This window comes from Mchenga conophoros, linkage group LG1 (genome assembly GCF_057382185.1).
Source record: "Mchenga conophoros isolate Kocher_MC1m ecotype Shallow Benthic linkage group LG1, M_conophoros_male_GT1.1, whole genome shotgun sequence".
NCBI lineage: Eukaryota > Metazoa > Chordata > Actinopteri > Cichliformes > Cichlidae > Mchenga > Mchenga conophoros.
Genome location: NC_140526.1, coordinates 27,409,988 through 27,432,594, shown reverse-complemented (window position 1 = coordinate 27,432,594; position 22,607 = coordinate 27,409,988). Strand labels below are relative to the sequence as shown.

Here is a 22,607-nt window from a genome sequence, read left to right as displayed (position 1 = left end):
CAAATTTAATGAGAGCAATCAGCTCTGAACAATTTTGCCTCCAAGGAAGCAGAGGTCCCAGTCAGTCACAGAGCTACTCCTTGGTCATTCTCTATTAATTTGCACAGTGTGTTCTCTGGGTGTCAGGGTCCTGGCAAAGTCGCTCCCCAGTGACTCCTACCTCCAAGTCAGCTGCACAAAGGGGGCCCTAATTAGACTCTCATGTGTATTTAATGGACCTGCTGCCTTTAGTTCTGTGAGACAGAAAGTGCCTGATGCTACAACCTCTGTATGAAGAACCCTTCACACACTTTGGAGAGGGACATGTCAAGTAATATCTGTGTGTGTGTGTGTAAGAGAGAGACAAGGAGTGTGTGCTTAACAGGACCCAAACCTGAAGCCAAACTTTTAGAGTCCAGTGAGTCTAAAAGTATTATACATGCATCATGCATACCTTCCTGACCTTACGTTGATATTACTTTAAAAAGAAGATTTTTTTTTAAACCAAATGATATTTTTCTTTTCCCTCGACCTTACAGAACCTCAGTATTTAGATCATTTTTAAAAAGTTGTAACACATCCATTTCCACTTAAAATCGCTTTCATATTTAAATTTCATTTCAATGGCAAATAGTTTATACTTCTATGTCAGACTATGTCTTTCAGGATCTTTCATTTACAGTGTGCAAATCACAAAACCTTGTCATTTTTTCATAAGCACCTCTGCAGGAAAAGGAGTTTGAGTGAGGCATGTGGATCATCCAGACTAATAGGGGCACTGTGAAACACAATTTTGAAATTGAAATTCTGTTCACCCAGAGGTATATATCTCAAAAGTTGACAAATAAAACAGACAAAACTGGTACAATCCATTTTTGGCTAAGAATGATTTTTTTCTGTACTTAAAGGGAGCTGAAATGCATAGAAAACAATCAACAATCATCACATTTTCAGCCTTGTGGATGGGAGTGGGACTGCTTAACTCTAACCCATTTGAATTTCCTCTCTTTCAGCGTGGCCTGTTCTAATGAGGACCGACATCTGGACCAATCTCACAATACGGGGGCTTTGACGAATGTGACCCCTGTGGTCAGTCCTTGCCCCTAAATCCACCAGGACACATAAAGCCGTAGCACAGCCCCTGTTAAAGGGCTGCACTGGAACATAAATCGGCCCTGGCATTTTTTAACTGTCCAATTTGCATGGCCCCTACACAAAGAGGCTAACGATGTTTTACAAGACAAACATGCATAAGCGCAACTGCAGCAACACAAACATGCATGCAGGTAGATGACCTGGTTGAGCTTATTAAATATCGTAGAGCTCCGCGTAATGTGGAGGATGCACAGAATGCCTGTTGTGCGCACAGGAAAAACATTTGAGCTTGTTTGATACGATTGCTTTGACGTGGCTTTAGCCTGAAATTGCAAGCAGAGCTCACGGAAAGCTGCATTGTCCGACAGAGCAATGCGAGTCTTTGAGATAGAAGAAAAAATGATTTAAAAGTTAGCGAGAAAGAAACCACAAAGCCAGAGAAAACAGAAAAAGAGCGAGACTGCCGATGGGAAAAGGCAAGATGAAGAGGGTGGTGAGATGGGAGTATGGGTAGTTTTATCTGGTGGGCAGGGAGACTGTGGCGGCAGGATCTATCTCTGTTAGAGAGAACATGGGCCTGTTATTAAAGCCATTTATCACTGGCTGAATATTCTCCCTTTAATAGGCTCTGTCGTTAATTACCCAACTTTGTCAAGATGGGGAGTCAAGGGCTCTCTGTTTTCTCGGTCTGTACACAGACAGGCTCACACGGACACACACACACAGAAACACATGCTTGAACACATCAGATGATTCGATACATTTTCACAAATCTGGAGGCAGGACAAAGCATTTATATGACCACAGATTAGAAAAAATGTTTTTATTTCTACAGCAACACAACATGAAACGAAATAGCCCAGAAAGAAATACTATCTTTCTGATGCTTGTCCATAGCTCTGTTGACATTTGGCAAATAGAGAGGTTTTTATTACCAGCAGCGACAATGTATCTGCATTGTTTTTGCCACGAGACTCTGCCTTTGCGTCTCTTAATGGCTTAGCAGGATCTGGGAGGCACCTACAGTCGCTGGAACTAACACAAAGGCAGTTTTGAGCAGAATGCTTAGGCTCTTGTTAATTTCTCTTTGTCTGTGGACAGATGATGCTAACATGATCAGCACAGCTATGCGAGACATTCACTGAACTTTACATGTGAGTCCCAACATCCTTCTTCAATCTGTTTGCCAAAGTTAGTAGTGTTATTTTACTGGACTGCCTTCAATGCTCCTGCATATTATGTGCACAGCTGTTTTTTTTGTTTATTTTTTATTTTTTTATTTTTTGGGGGGGGGGGGGTTAAAAAAGCACATTAAGAGCCAACAAGATTGTCCGATAGTGCTTTGTAAATGCAAAATTTCTTATGCACATATTTCTTTAATTGTTAATTTTTCAAGAAAAACTTACCATCACTTCATAAAACCTGAAACAGGATAAAAGAAGATCCAACAACAAACAACAGCAAATCACTGCTTACACATTAATGCATTAGTTAAACCTATATATATATATATATATATATAGACACACTTTATATACTGTAACACACATTTTTTGTATCATGAGTACTTTTACTTGTTATGGAGTACATCTATATTTCAGCTTTTAGTATAATAAGATCTGCTTAGTACAGTATATATTTTTTTAATAGTTGCTGAAAAAATCAAAGAATTTGAAGACATTTTATTGAGAATTTTTTATTCAACTGATGGAAAAATCATTAAAAAAAACTAAGTTAAAATAATTTATTACACTGTGTTTGAAATAAAAAAACAAGGATCTGCTCTACCTGTGTGTGTGTGTGTGTCTTATATTAACAGGTGGCACTAGAACCTCTAAACATTAATGTTCCAACAATAATACAACGTTTATTTTCTCCTCTTAAGTTTCTATTTGGGCGGCTTCAAAAATGAGTTTTCATTAATGTTAAGCTAACAGTTTCAGGTGCTCCATTTACACTGGTGTGGGACCGCACCTCCTCCCCCTCTTCTGTATCCCTAATCACACTCTTTTGTGATCCTTTTATAATTAGCCAGTTTACTGGCAGGCAGAATGGAGTGGTGGATGTAAAGCATTTACAAGGGTCCTCGACAGGACACGCCAGCACCTTTTGTATAGCAATTAGTTTGTCTGTGAAAACGGATAAGACAAATAGGCTGGGACGGCATCTGGTATCCTTGTAGCTCTCAGTGCCTGACACAGAGAAAGAAATGGGAACACAGAGCCTGAAAAGGAGGGAAAAAAGAGGTTCAGAGCCAATCAGGAACAATAAGGATTGCACCTCAAGGATTTGCTATGAAGGCTGAAAAGTTTACAGTATGAGGAAACTGATCTGGAAATGAATAAAGCAGCTCTGACAAATATGATGATAAGAGACTCAGAGAGGGCTGTGTAATAGGGACCTACTTTTTGCGCGCTACTGATTAAGAACCGGCTAAGTGTCTGCAGAGATTCCCCTGTGCACAATGCAGCACAGGCAGAGTTTAGTATTCGTCCCAGTAGGGTTTCCTTTAGTACCCAGTCATTTACATTGTAGTTATCCAAAGACAGAAGGAATGAAAGACAGAGTGTCAAGTGCTCTATTGATCCCTTTGGCCTGATTAGCTCACCAGTGTACCGTCAAAGCAAACTAATCAGATACATTGATCATGGAATACTTTTTAATGCTTCCCCAGGCAATAATATGATTTTTCTCAAGTCAAATTACTAGTCAGTTATCTGTTGAGATGTGATACCAGGCATCTGGGGTTTTAACATTTCCTATGAGATGTCAGTTAGAGTCAGTGGCTCCATTTCAAACTCTTAACTGTTTGGCAACAATGTGGCACTGACAATAAAATGCCACTTCATTTCCCGAGGCGTCATAATTTCTGCAAACCTAGTTTTGTCAAGTACCGCTGTCAACAGTGATAATAGGTGTTACTCACTTGTTATATTCTGGCTTCAGCACAGACGCTCTGCTGCGTTCACTTTTGGCCAGAAGAGGTTGCTGTGTTCCCTGCATATAACATGAGGCCTGCACTGGTTCCAGGGTGGGGGGGTTTCTATGAGAGAAAGAGGAAATAACAATGAGGAGCTGATAATAAAAATACTACAACTGAAGAAAATGATCTGTGCTTTGTGCTCCTTGAAACAATGAAGCAGACATGCTGAAAATAAACCAGCAACAAAATATCGAAAGCAAACCCCAGTGTGTTGTAACATGTGAGATAATTGGCGGCAATGGACAACAAATCTCCCCCACCAAAAAGGAAAGTTTTTGTTAATCGCTGTTAGCCTGCAGCCCTCTAACATTGAGTCACCACTAATTGATTATAGATGCCATTTCCATCATTGACAGTAGGGGGCAGGATCCATACATTGATTGCACTTCCATTATGTACAGGCCAAGTAATTGTACTGTGAAGCCTATTAACACACAGAGCTCTGGAAAATATTTTTTCTGTTGAGTCATGCAAATTTATTTGCCTCTACCATTTATTTCACTAAAAAAAAGCAAAAAAAAGCCAAAAAAAAATAAAAAATGCTCAGACTCACAGCGCACAGCTTTTGAAAGAGATCAGAAGGGGGAAGAAAAAATAATTAATCTCATATCTTCAAAGTTAAATCTTCCTCATCCCATTTACACCAATATCTAAACAAGCACCACGACAGAATCTGTACAGCTGTGAGAGATACGAGTCTCTCTCTGATACCTGTGTTCCCGTGATGCCGGTGATCAAACGCTGTGATAGCATAACATCCCCTCCTGTCTGTCACAGCCTCAGGCTAAACATCAGCAGAGCGCCTTGCAGCTTGCAAATGTTCTCATGACAAAGTTAAAATGTCTCGATTAATATCTGAGCGCTCGGCTGTTTTGTCACTTATCTGTGTCTCTGCTTTAGCTGCTTTTCCAGCTTTGTGCAGTGTTGCTGCATCAGCGGGGGAAAAGATTCAACCAGTGGGAAGACCTAATTCATAAGAACTGATGAACCCGTCTTTGCTCCTTTGCACCTGTGACGACTTGCTTCATGGTACATTTTGATAAAGATGCTTCTGTAGATATATCGTAAAAATTATGTTGTTGAATTAAATAAAAAATACATAAATAAATGAGGAGTTTGCTTAATGCTTGCCTAGTACTGTGTCATTTAAATATATTTAACCAGTAATACACAGAAAAATGTAAACCACAATCAAAAGATGACGCCCACTTGGCCTTTTGAGGCATTTAAAGGAATCTCAGTTTGTCATCCTAGGTGTGACATTGCTAAAACAAAAGGATCAACTGCACTCTTTTGCAAAAAACAAACAATTAAATATTGTTTCAATGTTTTCTCCCATCAGGACAAGCAGGGTGGAGTTCACTACTACCAAGAAGTGAAAGTCCCACCAGCAGTGTTCCTCCATGTTGACAGTTAATGTCCTGCCCATCTATCTTTTAACCATATCTCATGCGTGATGGCATGTGACTAAAAAGCTTGCCTAGTCAGACCTAATTAGGCAGCGCCTAATCAGACAAATCCTTGGACAAGCACACAAAGTGGATCGTAGGGAGATGTAGAAACCTTCCCCCGATGGACTCAGTGAAAGTATACCAAAAAATACTTTCGCGATCTGATGGAAAGTCCACTCGTTTAACTGCAAATACGAATGAAATATAAATAAATGTGAAGGGAAGCTGTTCTATTATTCTGTAATCTACTCTCATCTGTTTCCACATCTGTTCAATAGCCCCTCCCCTGTTGATCATTTTTACAGTTCTGCATTTTTACTGGACCTCTGAGACCCAAAATCTTGATGTACCTGTAGGAAATTTGATTAACACACTTCAAACTCAGTTGACTGCGCAAGAAAAAAAAGGCTGTACTGAAGCTTATGGTGCCTATGACATAGGGCAGATGGAGAGCAATGATAAATGAGGAAGAGGGATGGATGTGAGTCAATACTTGCTGTGCAAAAGTTAGTCTGACATGGAGAGGGGGTGCTGTAATCTTAGAGAAGAGGAGAGTACTTCAGAGGATGGGAGAGGACAGGACACCAGATAGGAAAGGACGAGACAGGCAGGAACAGCAGTACAATAATGTCTCTCTTCACTCTGTCGGTCCCTGTGCACTAAAATATTGAAAAGCTTTTGTTTTGCCTAGTTGAACATGCACTGATGTGACACAAACTGTGAACAAAGTCATTTCACACGCATGGGAATCCTCTACTTTTATAATTTATGATGAGGTGAAGACTGCAGCCGCGCCCTAAAGTTTGTTCTCGACATCGTAACAGCCGCTACATCCAAACTTAAGAAAGTTAATTCCGTCAGTTTCTTTGGAGCTTAGCTTTCACTCGTTTAGCTACTGATCACACAAAGCAGCTGGCGGAAAAACCTTGAAAGAAAGATCACACGTCTCTGAACACAACCCAAAGGTTCAATGTCCACAGTTACTTAGGTGTGTCTTCATTCCTGTGTAATCAAACTAATCTCCCCCTTTTAAATAAGAGAGTGACGTTTGTTCCTACCTTGAGCTGGAGGCTAACAGTAAGTCCTAATGTGCAAGTTACTTTAAATTTACTCAAAGGAAATTTAAACAGTAACATCTAAAACCTGTGACGTCAGAATAAAGTAACAGTATAAGTACATATAATAATAATAATAATGATAATGATAATGATAATACTGAGTTAACCAATAAAAGAAAAAAATTGCATGCATGCTAATTCCCAAAAGTGTTCATGCACGATGATTCACTATTATTGCCTCTCATAAATAATTTTCCAGGAAATTAAAAAAAAAAGATAGCTCTAACATACCTAATAAAAACTGAAAAATGATGGGTGCGTAGAATCACTGCTAACCCTGCCTATTAGAGTGAACACTGCATGCACACAGTGGAAGTCACAGTTTAAATCAAGATGCAGAAAGAGAGAAACCGTGACTTACTCAGGTCTCGGCCTGCGCTCAGTTCAGTGTGCTGGTTATCCAAACCCCAAAGACACGGGGACAGAGATTGAGCAAATACACAGTGCACCCTACAGTATAAAACACTGTTCAGAACAGAAGGAACCACACACACACGCACACACATACAAAATCTCTCCCACAGTCGTGAGCATGAATTATACATCTCTCTAGAGGATTTGCTTTCTTCCCTCTGTCCCCCTTCTTTCTCTTTTCCTTAACCTCTGTTTTATTTTTTCGTCTTTCTTCCCTGGCTGTATTAATTAACAACAACATGAGGATTAAATTAGTTTAACTTTACAAGTCAGCAAAAAAGGTTTTAAACGAGCTGCTTCCAAGACATACGAGCGGGAGTAACAACAGCGACTGATGAATGCAATTCTACCCTGTCATGGACACCTCTGTCGATATCTACATCATCTCTTCCTTTTTTGTGTCTGCATGTGTAAATGCAACCGAGACCTTTTAATTTTTTTTTTGTACAATGAACGAATGTATCCATACAACTCTACAACTGAAAATATCCCACTTTGCTGTGGTTAAAAAGAACCAATACGTACTGTATCTGTAAAAGGTTCGTGTTGAAACACTTTAAGTCACTGATGATGAATAAATTATTTCATCCTCACCACGGGGAAACTAATTTCTACTGACATTCAAGGAACACGTTTTCAGAAGATGTAGAGGTATGGGTCAGCAAATTAAACTGCAGCAGTACTTGTGTGTGTGTGTGTGTGTGTGTGTGTGTGTGTGTGTGTGTGTGTGTGTGTATTTTTGTGAGGACGACTCAGTCTCAGATAAAACAAGCCCTACATACAACAGCCCAGGGACACTCCAACCATAATTGTGCGGGTGACATTTTAGAAATACTCACACAACAGGGGTCAATTTCTCTTCAGGTCACTGAGAAAGACATCATCAAACTACTATTAACTCTGCAAACAATCCTAGCCCCACTGCATCTCTATTGACAATGGATTCCTTCAAAACAGTCCAGAGGCTGGAAAGCTTTGCCCTCAATCTAAAACCATAACCTCTGAGTGAATAACAGAAATGCCCATCTAGGCAGGACGGACTGACGGTAAGGAGCCTGTACAGTCATGGCAAACAAATCCGTGCAGCTGTCCCCCCCCCCCATCAGCTTTCCTGCTTCTTTTAAACAGGCGTTTGTTGTACACCTGTCTGGCTCACTCATACTTAGACATGCAAAAACACAGGTAAGCAACCTGCACAGAGGCATGCATATTTCTGTAGCGGTGGGGCACTCACACCACAAAGTGCTTCACTTTTACTGTCTCATTCAGACATACTGCACCTCATGTTATTAAACTGTTAACAAAGCAGACAGCGAGTTTTGCACCATGCCTCGTACATGCCCTTGTTTTAAGATGCATGCTCCACAGCGGTTTGGTGTGCCCACAAGGGCAAGGTGTGTATTTGACATAGAAACGTCAGGAAAGGGTCCAGATGCAGTCCACTGTTTTTCTGTAATAATAGCTAGCAGCCTTGCTGTTAAATAATTAATGTGGTCTATCCAGTACAAAGTGGATGGCATGCAGGCAGCAGTTCACCATCTCATTCTCTATTTCCCCTGATGGACACAATGCGCATGACCGTGCTTATATTTGTTTGTCTTCTTAGCACTCTGCCTAGTGCTCCACGTTCATAAAAGACAACAAAAACATTTCCTAAGAGTAATAAAGACTGATTTTCAAAACAAACACTAATAAAGCTAATAAGAAAGCTAATATACGTTACACTAACTGCAGCTCAAGCAGCTTGCATACAATAAAACTATTACATGCTCCAAGGTAATACACAAGCTCTCTGCCTTTATCTCAGATATTTGTGTGTTATTAATGATTTTAAATATAGATATTACTGAGCTGTTGAGTTGGTATACATGGATATTTTCTGTGACATACCCTTTGTTTAGGCCAAAGTATTAATGAAAAAAATAAAAATTGATCTTTTAATGAGTGATCCTCACATCAACGATCCACTGTCTTGCCTTGCCCTCCTCATTGAGCACATGTTGTTTTTCTGTCCTGTTTTTACAAGAAACAATCTCATTTGACATTACAGTGCAATAAAAAGCACACAAGCATATTGGAGGTTATGGCAGGAGCGGTCACATGATCAATATCGTCCTAATCCTTGCCCCTTCAACTACTTTTCCTCCTCTCTCCCCTCACCACCTTTCCACCCAATCAATTAACTTCCCCAAGTAAACAGATCTGTCCCCATGCTCACTGCTCCCCGCTGTAACCGGATATTCCTCCTCTTCTTCCTCCTCCTCCTCCTCGTCCCAGCCAAGACAGTAGGAGAAACCAGATACCTGACAGACACAGACTCTGCTAGCCCTCTTCCAGTGTGTGCAGAGGGAAGCAGGCTAAATAAAGACCAATGACATCATTACATGTTCCTCATTGTGGTTATTACTAACACTATGACCTCTGAAAGGGTCATAGATCAAACATACAGCGATCTATGTCTCCTCAGGAGCTCTACTGTAGCACTATTATGAAGTCGATATGACAATTTAACTTTGAAAATGAAGTGTACTTTATGGACTTCTGTGGTCTTGAAATGTTTTATACTTAGTAAAGTATGCTTTGGTATTGCTCCACGCCTCTAATTAAACAAGTGACTTCTTGCGCTGCTGTACCACAGCTCTCACACTGTAGCAGGTGTTTGTGAAAGGACAGAAGTATTTATCGTCGAAGCACAGATTCACACGCCAGACTTCTGCTCTTTTATTTAGGCCTCCAGCTGGAAAGCCAGTCTGTCCAGACAATGCTGGAAATATGCGCTGTTTGTTTATTAATCAAACACGTCTTCTCTCTTAGTCTTCTCTCAGGAAGTACCAAGACGTGAACAAATATTTGCATTTTATTTCAAAGTATCTGAGAGTTTAGAAAGACTGACAAACCTATTGAAAATGATTCACCAAAAACATACTACACTGCTCAAAATGACCCCCCCCCCCTCCAAAACACCACCATTATACAATGCTGTCTACAACAGGAATCCCAAGAGCCCTTGAACATAAAATGGTTCATTCTTCCAACACACAAGCCAGTAAGATGCAGGCAGGACCAATCTATATCTCCTGTGACCCTCAGCAACATGTCGTTATACTTGCTAATCAGATTTAGAGACAACAAGTGAAAGGATGGCCTCTCTGGGCCGTTTGCTTTCACAAATGGATCTTTCCTAATATGGGAGATTAATAGACTACTATCTAATCTTCCTTGTGATTGAAGCTATGATTTGGTTACATAGAACCATGATGGATGTTGAGGCGGCGGCACGTGCGAGTCATGTTAACCCTTTCAAGACAGATTGCAAGGTGGCTTTGCTATTATTATTGTTATTGCTCGTTAAAGTGCAATGCAGCACAACCGTGATAATAATGAAGACGTGCACTGGGCCATTCGATCATGAGAATCAGTCCAGGAAGGGTTTCTTGAAGCCGCCAGCTGTTACAAATTACAACAGGAACATATATCATAGGCTGTAAGAAAGTAATAACATCTATCTTGTGAAATGTTGTGTAGAATGCTTTTACAAAGTCACAAAATATATATCAGATACTTTCATCAGAGAAAAGTCTTTTTTAAAAATATTTTTATACAACATTGTCATTCTTCTTATCTAGAACAGTGATGGCAAAAAGGAATATTGGTTTAAAACAAAATAGTAAAGAAAATGTATTTATTAGATTTCTTATGGGCTTTTTAGATGTCAGGGGTGAGATGAAGGTTTTTAATTTAGTTTCCTTGATCTAAGAAGACTATTTCCTATTGTAATAATGTGATTCCTACAATTGTTTCTAGTCTTTTATGTTAAACTGCCTAAAAATCTTTCTCTCCCAGACAGACAATAACAATCAATTCTGTTGGTATGAAATGATTTCCCTTGCACTATTATATGTGTTTCTATGCTTTAAATCTTAGCGCACTACTTGTTACTAAAGGCAAGTTAGCACGAGCAAAGGCAGATGTCACTGTTAGCAGTTAAACTCTGGTGTGATCTGACATCACATCTAGTGCTCTTTACTTTTAGAGGCTTACTTATAAACTATGCTATCTGAACTGCTGACTCTTATCTGAACTGTGAGATCACAGATAATGATGCTCTACACGGATTGCTAGGCAACGTGGAGATTGGTGACATCGCCTATGAGGTCACAAAACTGCCTGGCGCCTAGCAACAGCGAAAACCGAAAAGATCACCGCTTATGTGAACAACTTCAAACTAAACGCGGTACTTACTCTGGTCTTATCAAAGTCTGAAGCTGACAGTCGAGAACAGCGAGACAGACTTGAAACGATTCCCTGATTTATTAATGAGACGTGTTTGATGTCAACAGCATTACTGAGCATACCTATATTACACTTGTCTCCTGTGTGCCACTCTAAACAAACTGTGACTAAGATACCTGTGGATTGGTCATTACAAAGACCTGAACTAGAACGATTCATTTCAAATCAATCCACTGACGAGTAGGAATAATACAGCACGTCCAGGCCTTCAAAATGTGTGCAAATGCAGTTTGAGCCACATTTTATAACCCACAGCTTTTGGAGTAAACTGCTGTTTCACAGGATCAATATTGGCAGTTGACGTGCAACAATATGCTGCCAGTCACTTACAGTTCTTACACTAGAAGTTCTTTCGGGATCTTCTGATGCTGTTTAAAAAAAAGGTCTGGGAGGGTGTAGGACCACTTTTCTCAGACCTTGTATAAATCACAGAGAAAAGCTGTCATCCCCTATAGGGCCTTGTTAGTTGCTACAGAACTGTAATGACTAATGCCTCACAGGCAAACCAATTATCAGGTACTTAACAGTCTGAACCTGTGATACATCTGTCAGAGGCTGAGTAGGGATGGGAGGCACATGCAAGTGCTTCAGCTACTTTTTCTCATTTCCCCCGCATTTTTCATTCTTGCTCTTCTTATTTTTGTACATCTCCTTCTTTCCTTTTTCTTTCACTTGTCCTGTATTTTTTGAGCCCTTGTTTCTCTCCCCCTCTTTTTTCTGTTCTCTCAGGGAGCCAGCTGGGAAACTGGCCTTGGGAAACAAGCTAGAAGCATACAACCATATGCTGAATATTTTCATGTAAGGTGTGTGTGTGTGTGTGTGTGTTGGGGTGGGTGGGTTCTGTCTTCTTGTTCAAATGTTCTGTAATAGTTAAGTAGGACATTTATCTGGCAGTGGTTTGTCTTCCCCTGTTGTGCTTGTGTGTGTGTGTGTTCCTGAGTTCCTCCTCTATCCCACAGCTAAATGCCTTCAACATAGAGAATTTCACTTGTTTTTAAACACACACACACACACACACACACACACACACACACACACACACACACACACACACACACACACACTACAAACTGTACAGGCAGACTGCTGAGAGGGAGCTGTAAGAGACACTGACACAGCTTGCTCATTAGGCAGTTTCTTACTGGATTGAGGCCAAATATCTGCAGGTCATAAACTCACTGATGTAACAGGCAATGCAACTCACATATCTAGGGAAGTGTTGAAAGGCAACATATCTCATTTTAGGGTTGGCACTACTTATCATACTCATCTTGTCCATGAATATGAATAAATATAGCGTTTAAGTTAAGGTGTAAGCTGCCACAGACGGTGTTGTCATGAGACCCATAATTTTCCTTTCTCTGCAGGTGGCTTGTAATTACACCATAGATCACACTCTTGTCAGCCCCAATATCTGCTGTCGAAACAACATATATAGTTATTACATTTTATAGATATAGTTTGCATTAACTCTTTTCAGCATTTAAAGTGAGCAGGTACCATCATGGTTGTTAGCACAAATATCATAGTTGACTTGTACACTTAGCTATTCACCAAACTCCACTTTAGACCATTCAGACAAACGAATGAACGAATGAACAAACAACTGGACCAATGACACAAAACCCCCAACAAACCAATCAACCAATGAATGAACAAACAAACAAACCAGCCAACCAACTGTTAATACAAATGGTACATAAAAAACAAAACAAAAAGCAAACAAATAAACAAAACAGCTGAATCGTTTATAGCATTTATTTTTCTCTTGACTTAGTCTTTTGTTAAATAAAAAAAAAAGGTTAAAAGTTTGGATCTTGGACTTGAACAAGTCCAAATGAATTAAACATCAGAATGCTCAGTGAGACTAAAACTAAAGATAAAGACGCAGTACAGGCTAACGGCAAAGAATAACTTTTAAATATGGCAGAAATGAGATAGAGCTATAAGGAAAATACACATCTGAGTCACAGATTCTTGCAATTTACTTAATTTTTCAATGAGCGTTTTAAGTGATACACATGATGTTTGCTTTTGTGTGCTATTAAGATTAAAGTAAAACTGGTCTAATATGAATAAAAGTTCAATTAGAAAACTAGCTATTTCCAAGGATTAACATACATTTTCTTGCCACTGTTCAATTGCTATTGAAAACTCTCTTACAATACATTATGTGGTGCCTTTCTTACTCTATCCTACTGGTCTACATGTACATGCCCCTCCACCACCCAGGGTAAGAGTAAAGGGCCAACGTCTATCTCTCATTAACCTACTGACTGGATAAATCAAAGTGCAGGGCAGAGAGGAGAACCCCAGCCTTGGCCATTCAGATAAGAAGAACACAACCTACACCAGCTCATACCCTACAGCTCAGTGATATATGGATCTGCAGAGGCTAATAGCAAAGTATTGACAGGGAAATGGTGTGCTTATCCTGCTCTCGCATGCTGGCGAGAGGTCCCCAAAGCAGATGGGATACACTTTAGGGAGAGGGAAAGAGGAGGAGGGGGGGTGAAAGGATGAGATAGAACTGTACTGGGACAAATTAGAGTCTTTATTGCTTTACTTCAGCTAATTTGCCTCTGAGTTTGAGTCTACAAAATAGTTTAGCAATTTCCTTTCCACGTAAAAAACTGTAATTAGTGGCTGGACATAACAATAAATGTATTTATTTGAATGTAAATGTTCTGACTTCTCTGACAACCAACTCCAGATATCTACATCGTATTAGCCATTAAAGAAGATAGTGAAATATTTTATTGTGCTGGACATTTATAAATATTTCAGTTCTCAAACACTGCAAAACATAAGAAAAAGCACACAGCACAGAGTTTGCAGGAAATTCTAATGTTTCCAATAAATAATGTGAGATGAGAAGCATGTGGTGGATGCCTAGTAGCTTAACCGCTCTCCTGATTTACTTATTTTGCATGTCAATCCATATTTTTCATGTCTATAAAATACAAAACACAATGGCTACAGGCAGCAATATAGTTCTCCAACAAGAACCAGTAGATAAAGATACTGGCCGTCCTCCCACTAGTGGAGTTTGTAATGATGGAGTCAGTAGGTTATCACTGTGGCCGCTGCACCTTGTTCTAAGTGACAGCTTTATCTAGCACAACCTATTCTTCCTCTGATGTGGCTGAAGAGGCAGGAGATGCGCACTAATGGCAACACTTCATCAACCTCTGAGAGGATGTAGAGTGAAACTGCAGCCTCTGATGTTAGATAAAGACATTGACACAGCTTGATTACCAGACCAGCTGTAATTTGGTTAAAGCCTGCAGTGCACTACACCTGCAGTAGTTTAGAGCTTGTAAGTGTCAGTGGATTCTTGAAAATTGAATTGACAGCGCTAAGCCTGTCATGCCATACACAAACAGGATGTAGTGCATGCGCTGGGAGTGCTGCTGTAATTGAAACAAGGACACAGTGTGTCCTCGATGATACAGCAACATTACAGAGGAGGTAAGTGAATGATTTTGGGTCGGTGTCGGCATCTGAAGACGTCACAGCACCTCTCTATGGCCACCAGGGGACACAGTGGATAACCGTAAATAAATGAATGAACAGGGAGGCTGAAGGAGATGTCACAGTTATTTCGTGGCTGAAAAGAAAATACACAAAACAATAGAGATTCTTATTGTGTTCATGTTTTTGAGGGGAAACAATTGGCTACTGTTGCTTCCACTGCGATCGAATACTGTTAAGAATCCGAGTCAGCATTTTCCAGGTGCTTATATTTATGAGTGGATTTAAAAAAAAAAAAAAAAAAGACTGAAAAAAACTTATGCTGTTATCAACTCTGGAATATTATGAGCATGAATTTGCATCAATGAACAATGAGGGCGAAAACAATGCACTATCAAACGTTGCCAAATGCCTCTGTTCCTCTAAAGGAGACCACTTATGACCAACCTTACATCTGGATGCCAAGCACTGTGTGGGGGCCTGTCTATGACTATTATTACCCACTTGACGCCTTTATAGTTCCATGGCAGACATCCTCTTCAGCAGATCTAGAGACAGAGATGCAGAATGCCAAAGCAGCTCCACAGTGCCGGTGTGGGACAGTGGAGTTTTGTGTTGAAATAATTAGCCTGCTTAGCTGCCATCTGGGCTCTGGTTGCTTGTGTGTGGTGTGAGCCAGGTGCTTCATGGGTAATACCACAGAGAGACATACAGCAGATGCTCATGGGTAGTGCTGCCCACCTTGGCACAGACTTGGAATCGGCTATTCACAATACAAGTCTCGAGGAAGACTACAACAGACAGGACTAGTTTCTTGAAGCCCATTTTAGGTTTTTTTTTCCTAAACCAACTGCAGTAATTACTAAAGACGAGGTTAACGATGTCTGGTGGAAACAAAGTAAACTTCTTTTAAGTACATACAGTTCTGTAATGGGTTCCTCAGCAACTTTGCAAGTGAACCCAGTAAAAATCAGCAAAAGTGCATTCTGCTCAGATCTGAATCTGCGATAACCCCCATTTCATCCGACATAAAAACCAAACCAAACAATCAACACCCTTATCTATGAAACACAGGTGCCTTTTGATTACTGCTCTTTCCCAACACAGCTCAAAAATTTAAGGAGGTTTAAACATTTTTTGAGCAGTTCACTAGGCCAGTAACTTGATAAGAGCCCTGGATTTACTCAATGAGGAAGAAAGTTCCTGAGCAAGCAGCAGGCATGTGGTTGTTGTTCCCAGAGGGCTGGGAAACTGTATCTGCCCTGAAGGAGCATCCTCTTTGGTAAGCACTTCTTATCCAGGCCATCACTGCAGGCCGATAGCGGGTAATATCCAGTAACTGCAGCTTTATGGGCGATCCAATACTTGGATCAATCGCTAGGACAGGAGGAATGCCATTAACCCCTAAGATGTCTCTCCTTTTCTCTCTTGTTTTTGTTTCCTTCAAGTGGGTCTTTTATTTTTTTAAATTCTGACAGAGAAGTCAAGAATAATATTAATTCTTGAGAAAGAAAAAAGGAATGCTCCACATATCTCACTTTAGGATTTTTTTAAAAATTTCCCACAAAGCTCTCGCTGTCAGTAAAAAGTATAAGCCTGAATATCTCTTGTATTTCACCTTAAATTGGTTATCACTTAATGGTTAACTTCAGAGTGTCATAAAATAACATGAATCATTGTGAGATGAATAAGCTGTGTGCACATTAGTGTGAATATACTGTGGTGTTTCCATATGTAGGTTTGTCTGATTTCTATTTGGACTGTGGTGTGAGTAGAAAAAAAAGGCTTAGGTTTATATTTCTATATCTACAGTATGGTTAAGCGTGTGTGTGTGTGTTTGCAGGGTTGTAGTTGAGAGTGTGTAAGAGTGTGCACATGTAGTGAAAGCTAGAAAGACAGAAAAGAGAGACTTTGTTTGAAACTCCCAATACTTTGGGGAGTATTGCCCCATATACTGTCCCGTGTGACAGAGCAAAAGAAAGCTCGAGTGAACCAAATATACGTAGCTCTCGCTGAGCATTTCTGTTGCTCTCACTGAATATAAATGGATAAATAGCTGCTGAAATGAGTTAAACATCATGAGAAATTACACTCATTGATACAAAGTGGGCATGCTCTACAAACATAATCACAAATGCATCATTGCAAATACAATTGATTATTTAAAAGGTAAAAATTACATGTACTACATTTTGTTTTAGTCACCAGGATGTCATATTTATTCGGGCGCATAGTTTTGTGATAGAGGTAGAGCAGTTCACTTCATATCAACCATAAACTGCACGGTGGAAATAGACAGCTCTTAAATTAAATCCCTGCAGAAGGCATTACAGACTGCCACTGTAACACTGGTGTGACAAAATCAAACAGAATCAAATGAACGGACTGAAGTAAAAGATTCTTAATTTAACTTGTAATATCCAATATGCATTATAATGTCTATTTTACTATTGTCTTACACAGGTGATGATTTACCACAAATTCTGTTTTTCTAGTCAAGCTGCTGAAAGTCTGCTGAAAGTAATGCATAATGTATTTTCTTAGTTAGCAATATAGTTATGTTGTTCTAATTTTCCCTGTAAAATAAGATGAAGAAAGCACTCACTCTCACTGATATGATATAGTGAAAGTTATTTCTTGTAGCAGTTAACAGACACATAGACATGTGTGGAAAACACAGCTACAACTGATAACTTAAACCGTTTAAGTCTAATGACAAAAGTTTCACTTACCTTGAGACCCCAGAGCGCGATCGCAGGTGTAGGAGAGGAAAGTTGAGCACATCCTCGTTTTTTTTTTTTTCCACGCAAATGTCAGAGGCCACGAGGCAGCTAGCTGCGTCTGACTACCTCACAGTAACAAGCCTGGGCGCGAGCGAGCCGTCCAGGCGGGCCGGTGGCTGGTTTGTTGGAGGGTTGGTCAACTGGCCTGGCAAGCAGAGACAAGGGGACAGGCACACGGGGAGAAGAGCTGAGCTGGAGTGGGCTCTGCTGGAAGGCTTTTTCGCCTCTCCTTCCCTGAATGAAAGCAATCCCTAAGAGTGAATGGGTAATGAGAGACTGGCTCCTGAGATTTTAGCTTTCTTAATCATGTTCATAATTAATTCAAGAACATTGATAATTTCATTACATTCTTTTTGTCTTATCAATAAATGATGTGCCTGCACTTTTGGTCTTGTGTATACGGGGAGAGAGGGAGGAAGAGAGGGAGAGAGAGGGGGACAAGAGAAGTAATACTGCACTAAAAGCACAGGAGATGGAAAATGATACAAACAGGGAAGTGGTAATTATAATCTTTGACCAAGCCACTGGAAGCACAATATGAAGTCAAGTGGCTACAAATAATTAATAAGGCCTCCTGGTGTGTGTGTATGTGTGTGTATGTGCACATGTGAGAGAGAGAGTATGTGAATGTGTGTGTGTGTGCTAAGAGTGAGGCGCAGGGGGAGGGTAAGTGCTGACAAATGTCTTTTCTGAACATTATTTCACCAGCCCTCTCAGTGGCTGTTTTTACAAAAGAAAATAACGTGACATCACCAATAAACAGCGCGTTCTCACCAACTGCTGCTGTGAGGAAGTCAGTAATACACTCACCTTTAAACAGGGGTAGAGGGTGGAGGATGCCTTGTCTTATAATGCCCTTCAGATCCAATAAGAGCTCAGGTTTCAGGAACATTAGTGCAGTGAAGCAGTTTTTAAAAGACCATTCTGCTCCCTCCCTTGTCTCCTCTTCATGCGCCCTCTGTCAGGTCAAGAAAAGAAGACAAGGAGAGCCATTTTCCATCTTCTGGCATATACAGTTTCGAGTTATTTGGCAGCAGGAATAATGAGATAATATGCATTTTTAATAGTTCGTCTTCAGAATATTCAATAACCCTTCACCTCTGTGCGTGCGCTTATAGATTCTGCGCTTTATCAATCGAACTTTCTGTTCAAAACTGAGCTGGAAATAGAACGAGAAGGAGGGCAGGGGGAAGAAGAAGGGGGGGTGAGAAAGAGGATGTAATGGATATCTCTGTTTCCTAAAAATGCTGTGAGGATGATGGAGTCTAAGGAAGGCTCTGATTCACAGCCTGCTCTTTTTTGCTCCAAAACAAGACAAGTAGATGGATGGCTTTGAGCAGCCTAATCCGACAGTGAGTGACTGCTCTGTCAAAGGTCTAATCTTCTCCCAGAATAGTGGAGTAGGCTGTTTATTCTGATCAGACGTCCTTGATATATAATCATTAACCTATTGCTATTCAAACTGATGCGGTGAGATATGCGATGTAAGGGGTTACCTTCACAGGAATACCTCCTGTACTCGATTTGTGTCCTTAAATAATTGGTTAGTGAATTTGTACATGAAATCAGGGTAATTTGACCCTAACAGCAGTGTGTTCGCACCATTTCAGGGCTGTTTGATTTCAGACGTTTTCTAATGGATTTCTAGCCTGTGACACACTACAATATGGATTGGTAAAGCTATATGAGGCATTAGAGATTCAAGTACTTTATGTCCTATTTATTCCTTATGTGCCACAGGCCCCCTATCTTGAGATATGACCAGCTCAACACGAGAAACCTTTAATAAAATAAAAAAGTAAAAAAGGGGAAAATAGAGATTTACAGCTGGCCATTCTGACAGTAGACTTGATATAAGGTGTTCATAACAAGTTTTGCATTTTATTCCTGGTCCCCTCACACACATTTAAATCATATTTTATGTGATCTATGTATGCAGCACTCATCCTCTCTCTGTCACCCAATCTCTCCAATGTGTCCCTCTTAAACAGATTGCTACAATACTTGTAATGATGGTCTTTCCCAGCTGTGCTGCAGGAGAGGGGAAGGGAGCAGCAGGCCATAGTATTACCATAATACCCGCTCCCTCCCTCCACTGTCCCATGGGCCCATGTGGGGCTCTGCATGGGGATGCAGGGCAACTCTGCTGTGGAGGGGACTCAACTGGCTGCCGGTCCTGCAGGCTGTGTGTGTGTGAGTGTATGCTTGAATGTGTGTGACTGTGACAGGGCTGAACCTGCCTGTGGGCGATGTAATAAAAGCGCCACACACTGCTGGTAGTGATGGTGGCACTGCTGCTGTAGCTGCAGAGAAGGGGATAAATATAAACCGGGCCCGCATCAAGGAGACGGCCCTCCAGTCACAGCCTGACTTACATCCTAATAATTAGGCCCCTTTCCAATAAAACAGGGATTTGTAGCCATGCATCTCTTTTTCTTGTGTTTGCTCCTGCAGTGGAAAGGATGCATGGTCTTGTGCAGTCTCTGGGTGAAGCAGAGGCTGTGAGAGGAATTGATTTCAACAGTATTATAAACAGTTCAGCAACATTTGCCCAGTTTAATCTAGACAATCAGAAGACTCTGCATCAGATTCTTCTTGTGCAATTGACATATTCATTTTCTACGAATATTACACAATTTCTATATTAAATTATGACATTACTTAGGGGTACTTTCGAGTACTTTACGGCTGTTGAAAGCATAAACCATCTGTCGTTTTCTTGAATTTGCACACATACACACACTCCCCGTCTCTGATAGAGCCTGATCGATAGATGAGGCATGCAGGTTGCTGTTGTGTGTTATCTTAAGCCTCCTAATGTGCCCTGGCTAATCTTTACTCCAACAAATCCTGACCTGAAACCTACTGCTTTCCTTGTGCTTTGTTCTGTGGACACACTTTCAAATTCAAGTCCTAGACATTCATTATGTGCACTTATTTCGTATTATTGAGCTAAATAAACTAGAGTGTGCTGAATAATATCCTGGAAGATATCCTGAAATCCCATGATCACAATTATGTGTTGAAAAAAGACACTTAATATTTTTCCAATAAAATAGCAATACACAGAGGGAAGGTTTTTCAGGTTTGAGGATTTCCAAAAGTCAAATTGAAAAGAGAGAAAGAAAAGCAGAACACTACATGCCGAGGGAGAGAGGGAGGGTGGGGAGGCAGTCTAGGCAGGGGGTATCAGGCTAATTAAAGCAAGCATTTGTCAGAGATTAAGCCTTAAACAGAAAAGGTCATCTGAGCACCAGAGCACACTGTTTCGCTGCTGTGCTCTTAGGGCAGTCTAAACCTTTCCCAGCTAAATGGTAAAGATGCTATTTGCCAGAGATGGGGGAAGGGATCGAGATCCCGACCAGTGACAAGAATGACACTTGGGTCATTGGTTCTTCACTGTCCATTACACATGCTGGTCAAATATGGCAATCGGTGTCATTTAGGGATGAAAAATAAGTGCTGGGACAAGATCAATAGATGCAGCCGTCTGTGCCGGCTGTGATTAATTGACTGTCACCAATTAATGGCCGGCCTGTTGCAAAGCAAAGCAATCGCAGTGGGACAATGGGTATTTCTTTCATTTTGGCCTGATATTGGTTATTTTAGGACAAGTTGCCCTGAAGTAAATTCATTAACCACTTCTTTTACAGTTTTGCAGGTTTGCTGTGGCACACTGGAAAGTGCCTCTGACAGCATCTTGTGTGTAAGGCGTACTTTGAAGTTGTTTTCAATGCAGGGATTAATATAGAATTATATGAAAGCTTGCACATAACATCCACATTGTTTTTTTTTTCAGTCCAATCGGATACAGTTACTAAAAATATTTGAATATGTTCCTGCTGCCTCTCCTTCAGAAGTCTGTATACATTAAAATATTCTCATTGTTTAGGGATAATGAAGAGTAACATTGAATAATGGCATTTAAATTGATTCTACACTGATGTTGCTCTCTAACTGATTTAACTTAAACATATTCATTACGTACATTTACTCCAAATGTTCTCTGGTGGTATGAAAAATGAGTGAGAACACATGGAAGCCTGTGATCCACCTAATAGACCACTAAACAATCAAACAAGTACTGGTGATGTTTTCAAACTGGGATCAGTGTACAAGGTTATTTTGAAGTCAGTCAATTCTAATCATATTAGATCTTGAGAAGATGTCCTGGCTTAAGATGCAATGTGCACAGGACATGTTGGTTTAGATATGAGTAATGGCTTTGTGGGGCTAAGCTGTGGGGCAGATGTAATTTGAAATACTTGTAGTGAATATTATGCTAATATTTGGTCACTCTGTATTGTTATTTATAAATTAGATCATTTAGGCATCACAAAATATTGCAATGCAATCGTTTTCTAACTGAATGAATGAGATATTTGTGGCATCTATTTAAGAGATTTTCAATTTGCAGTTAGTTTCTGTCATGCATCCCCCTTGATCTTTGTACGTTGCTGTGAATTATCATTTTACAAAAACTATAAAGATGGAAATTCGAAGCTAAATATCTTGTTTTTACTGGGAGTGTATTGACCTATAGTGACCAATTTTCTTAATAATTTCTACCCAGTTAATCATTCTTTACTTAAAGTTTTGCCAGAAGTTCAATGTGTAGTGAGTTTACTAGAGAACAGCTATATTTGTTTACAGTGTAACCCAAATAGAAAGCAGTTGTGCTGCTGTGTGTATGAAAAGTTAATATTTTATTATTACATTTTTCTTACTACACTGAACCATTGAAGCCTCTTTCAGGACTTTATTTTGGAAGTTCATTTTTAAAATAATTTACCAGTATAATCTGTGGCATGCAAATTATACATCCAAAATTTCAGCATTCCCCTGGATGAAAGGTAGCTTTATAGATTTTTATAGGGAATACAGCTGCCTTGCCCATCAAATCCAGGAGTGTATTCTGTGAAAGAAAAATGTTGTAGTTTGCATCATATGCACACATGGTCATATTTGCATTGCAAAATGCAGTGATGTGCAACTTTCCCAAATACAACATAGTAAA

General features: G+C 40.1%; 1 protein-coding gene across 8 annotated transcripts in view; it reads right to left on the bottom strand.

Moving 5' to 3' along the window:
* Positions 1-22,607, bottom strand: part of LOC146583484 (uncharacterized) — a 78,767-nt gene that overhangs the window by 10,919 nt on the left and 45,241 nt on the right. For 5 of the 8 annotated variants that reach the window (XR_014892289.1, XR_014892290.1, XR_014892294.1 and 2 more), the window contains exons 2-4: positions 18,401-18,548; positions 17,540-17,841; positions 4,001-4,117 (exon numbers count right to left, since the gene is read on the bottom strand). The gene's annotated coding sequence lies outside the window, so the exon portion shown is untranslated. Of the gene's footprint in view, positions 1-2,325; positions 3,299-4,000; positions 4,118-17,539; positions 17,842-18,400; positions 18,549-22,607 lie in introns of those variants that run through there. The other 3 variants (XM_085272312.1, XR_014892292.1, XM_085272321.1) reach the window with 3 other exon arrangements.